Source organism: Camellia sinensis, chromosome 2 (assembly GCF_055761805.1).
Source record: "Camellia sinensis isolate YWXY chromosome 2, ASM5576180v1, whole genome shotgun sequence".
Taxonomy (NCBI): domain Eukaryota; kingdom Viridiplantae; phylum Streptophyta; class Magnoliopsida; order Ericales; family Theaceae; genus Camellia; species Camellia sinensis.
In genome coordinates, this window is record NC_138962.1 from 61,581,959 (window position 1) to 61,586,931 (window position 4,973).

The 4,973-nt window shown below is 34.4% G+C and overlaps 1 long non-coding RNA gene across 2 annotated transcripts; it reads right to left on the bottom strand.

Annotated features, from left to right (window-relative positions):
* Positions 1–870: 870 nt before the first annotated feature.
* Positions 871–4,698, bottom strand: LOC145819575 (uncharacterized). 2 transcript variants are annotated; one of them, XR_014360325.1, is made up of 6 exons: positions 4,079–4,698; positions 3,232–3,363; positions 3,095–3,152; positions 2,013–2,064; positions 1,158–1,217; positions 871–1,019 (listed from the first exon to the last, which is right to left on the bottom strand). It is a non-coding gene; the product is annotated as an uncharacterized LOC145819575 (long non-coding RNA). The 2 variants fall into 2 exon arrangements; XR_014360324.1 differs by lacking the exon at positions 4,079–4,698 and having other exon boundaries at positions 3,232–3,676.
* Between the last annotated feature and the right edge of the window lie 275 nt (positions 4,699–4,973).

Below are 4,973 nucleotides of genomic sequence, written 5' to 3' on the forward strand. Positions count from 1 at the left end.
TATAGATGGTATGACATATATCTTTATTTTCAATTTCACATGCAGAGCCCAAGCGAGACGTAAATCCAAATAGTATTTCTGCTTCCCTCTAACCATCTACCCCTTCTGGCTCTGGAATAATAACCAAAAACCAACATCCAAATGCTCTCATTTCAACCTCCAAAACACACATACTCACACACCCCATTTTACCCCTCCATCTTATCATAAATCCATGTCAGTTCATAGTTCAAAAGACTGATTCCCCGACCCCTGGACCACCTTGAGGGGACTCCGCCAACCAACGTTTGAAGGTAACCCACCCAACCTGTACAATCTTCCTTCATGCTTTGAAGGTTTAACATAGAGGCTGTCTTCAACAGTTTCATCTCGCAAGTTGTACAACAGTTAATGTATAAGTGAATAAATCAAAAAGTTCTAAATTGTTTTGCGTGTTAAATCTATTCAAATGGTAAATATTTTATGTTGTTGTGAATTTTTTTTGTTCATGTCCCACAAATTTTCCAACTTCTTCTGTCTGATCTACATAGATGTTTAACAATAGAAAAAAACAAAACATTCCTAATTAAAAATTCTCCTTTTTTCCACCCCATATACAAGTATCGAACAGTATGACAATTTCCATAAATTTGTGTACACTGGACCAATGTAAAATGCAAGACAATGGATCAATATGAGAAAACGTATATAAAAATATTGGCCAAAGACGACGTAAAACTGTATGAATGCATGCCTGGGTGTGAGTAAATCTTTGCTTGGACAGCAAAGCAGCAACTAATTTAACTAAAATCAAGCACAACAATAAATAGAGAGAAGACAAAAAGAAATGATAATTAACAAGAGAATATTCAAAACTTAATAAGTACCTCTTGTCGTGCCAAATGATCCAAATCCTTAGAAGAGCAAGGCCAAAGATCCATGAAACTATAACGTGATACAACATCTTGTAGTGAACTCTCTAAAGCCGATTGACTCTCTTCACCTGTTCTGGAAAGCGCTTCTTTCCTTCTTTGCTCAACCTGTGTCAGAAGAACAATTGTAAAGCTCAGACCTGAAAAATTTATAGATCTAGATAATAAGATAATAATCCAAAAACTAACAAAAAAAAATAAAGAAAAAACAATACACAAGGATGCTGCATCAAGATATGGGACTACCTTCAACATGCTAGCAAGATCTCCATAAGTTTGCTCAAACTGGGTGAATCTTTTCCAAACCTACAAGAGACAATACACCAAAGCTGTCCATTATCAATTAGCAATAACTGAAATCAGATGATGAAAGCCTAGGATCTCAACAGACAAATATGAATGAATGGGAGAAGGTAACAAGTGTGTGAGGGTTGAACCTCAAAGGAAAATTGTACAATATGCATGGAAAGGGAAAAAAAAAACTGAATATAGTAAGATTGAATGCTTCAAAATTTAATAAACAGATAAGGCATACATTATGGCTCGAGTCCAAACATAAGAAATTCACAACTTAGTTCAATTTTTATTTATTTATTACAACTAATCAAACGAATTTTCACACTGTATCAAGTGGAATACAAAGTGAAGACCATAGAAGATGAACGAGAATGGTGTGATAGTATTTTCCAGTGCTTAACATCATCAAAAATGGACGTATCAGAACAAAAAATTCAAGGATACTAGAGAATTAAAACTAACAAGCTAGATCCCCACCAGCCACCATTGGTTGAGGAAGTGGTGATCTTAAGAAAGTTATTCATAAAGGTAGTCTCCTTCTCGGTCAATGCACTGTGCACAATTTAATTTATTTGTCCCTCAATAAAAGTGGCACGTGCATGATTGAGTGTCTAGTCCACTATTTGTACTGAGACTTCAGAAGAAAGGGCATGAAATAAGAAGTTGAGTTTGAAACTCAAGAAAACCAGTACGATATTCTAAATTTACATAAATAATAAATTCATCTTTTGGTCATTTAAACTTCCCTAATCTAATTTCATTTGATAGAGAACATGAGAAAGAAAAAAATAAGTTTGCCCTTACCAGCACCCCACCCAATCTTGATGCCAATGGTTTCTTGATAATTCCCGATGAACTACAAGAAATGCACTTAAGTGAGCAAAATACCATATACAGCTCAACATAATTACAGCTATGTTGTTGAGAAATTAAACCATATATTGCTTATAATGTAGGACTTTGGCAAGCTAAGAGACCAAGACACATAAGCAGCTGATAATGCAAAGACAAACAACGAAGTATGTAATATGAAAAATCACTAAACTAACAAATTATAGTAATTAACAACTATTAGCTACATGTATTACTTACTAGCATGAAATGTATTCAAGTGCATAATAAAATCTGAGAGGCTCTTAAATAATTTCTTACAAAAGGCCGAAGAAAATGAACTAAAGAAACAATGGATCTAATCAGTACTTGGAAAGAGGCCACAGACACAGCTACAATTTACTCAACTATTTAATTGCAGCAACTGACAACAAAGGGCGACACATAGAGCTTCAATTCCTAATTCTTTCATAAAAATAATGATTATTACAGAGATTGGTTGTCATGCAAGAAGTCAAGTAAACTTTCCTTCACCACATGTAGTTGGAAATATATTATAAAGGGAATACCAATATTAAATATTAAAAATGATCAAAACATATTGGCAAGTAAACCATGACATATTGACCAATTTCTTGTGAATTTAAGGCCACCACTATAATCACTGAAGCTACTACATTAGGTTTCAAAATGCATTTAACCGGACCCTAGTGCATAAATACAATATAAAATTGGACAAAATACCTGAATATCCCTGCCCCAATCAACAGGATCACTAATAACAAATGCTACTTTAACTCTATCTGAAAAGACATTGTATCTTGGGACCAAATCCATGGAGATGTTACAACGATATATTAGAACTTAACTCCAATGAGAAAGTTAGGAGAAAAAAAAATATCCAAAAAAAAGTACAGCTAATGTGTAAGCAAAGAACGCGATTGTGCGAGAGACAGAGATGGAGAGAGAGATTGAGAGATTGAGAGAGAGGGAGACAGACAGAGACAGAGACAGAGATCGAGAGAGAGATGCTAAAACTATCTGTTGCAACTTACAATTCTCGTAACGAAAAACTTTTGAACTGTCCCAAGTGGACTTCTGGATCCTCATCGGCTGATGAAAGATGTATAAAGTGAACACATTACACATCCAAATGGACAATTTAACCTATTTTTCAGTTAAGAGCACAAACCAGGTACATCAAAGAAATGTTCATGTGGTTTCCTTCGGCGCCACCATGCAAACCCAAATGCTGGTGCAGCAAAAAGTAAGGCAGCACCAGCAGCTACACCTCCAGCAATTGCTCCAGTAGCACTATTTCCACCTGAAATGGCAATGATTAAGCAAAAATTATAGCTCAACCATCTTTTGCAGATCAAGAAACACCAAAACTTGCAGATTAAAGTTCCAATAAGAAACTATGCAATACTGGTTTGAGAACAATCTGATAAAATGTTTTTTCTTTTCCCTCTTGATAAGCACAATGCAAAATATAACTCAATTTATAGCTCCTCCTAGACCAAACATTGGACCTCATACTTTAAATCCTATTAACTATTAGGTAGTTCAAATAAAGCTAGTAGGCATTAACTCACACAACTTTTGGGGTAACATTGGCAAACTAAATTCTTAATTATGGATCTCTGTAGTTAATAGACTGCTTCCAGAAAATAATAGTAGCATAGAAAAGTTTCCTTTGTCCATGACGACCAAATGGGAAGAAAAACCAAAGTAAAATTCATCGAGCCAAACAATAAATAGCAGTATCAACCACAATAACAGCCATGAATTCAACAGCACTGTGACAAAGGAGTATATATATCTATGTATGCATTATGCATTTGAACAAACAATATATGTTATGTATTATGTATGTATTATGCATTTGAACAAAAGAGTTGTCACAATAAGAGCAGAACAAATCCAAATGCCCGAAGTATACTTCATATCACCAGAAAAGTATCACCTCACCATGGCTAGATGAAAGCCACAGAGTTACAAAAATTCTAATAGGAAGGACCATATATCACACGACTTACAAAAACTGTCATATCAGCAGTGCTTTGCTTTGGATCTTTAGAATCTTGTCCATCCTGTAAGAAAAATCAGTGAGATTACTGATTGATATCTGACTCAAACTTTAACCTAAGTAAATCAATCTGATTGATATCTGATATTGTAATAATATATTATATAAAAAGGATAAATAGAAAATTTCTTAAGGTAGTACATGGTATAATATTAATATAGATCTTAAAAACCCTTATTTTCATATTATTCTCTGATTGTATAGAACTCAGATATCTGAGATGCCCAGCTCTTTCCTCCCAGGACAGCAGCAGTAGTGCAAAATGCTTGTCCTCTGTTAACGGCAAAACATAATCAGTCCAACATAATAAAAATTAAATGTCGTTTTATTACCTTAACTATATTTTCAATGAACAAAACATGGCATTCAAACTACAAATGCTAATAAATTGATATCACTTCCCAAACAATGAACAAAAAGCTAACATAGAGTTGTTCAATTCAAATCTAAACAAGATCAAAACCAGAACAAACATGTAAACAAATATATTAGAACTTACCTCCAATGAGAAAGAGTTTCTTTTCTCACAGGAGTTGATTTTTTCCATCACTACCGATCAACGATCGGATCATTTGAGAGCTTGAAAATAAAATAAGGGTGATTATTCAATCAATACATATATAAATTCATATACATACTTGTATAGAGAGATTTTAGGAGAAAAAAAATTATCCAAAAAAAAGTACAAATAATGTGTACGCAGATAACGAGATTGTGCGAGAGACACAGAGATCGAGAGAGATTGAGAGATCGAGAGAGAGGGAGACAGAGAGAGAGAGAGAGGGAGAGAGAAGAATCGATGAAACTGAGATTGGAAGACCAACCCTCAGACGGCGCTGATCTTG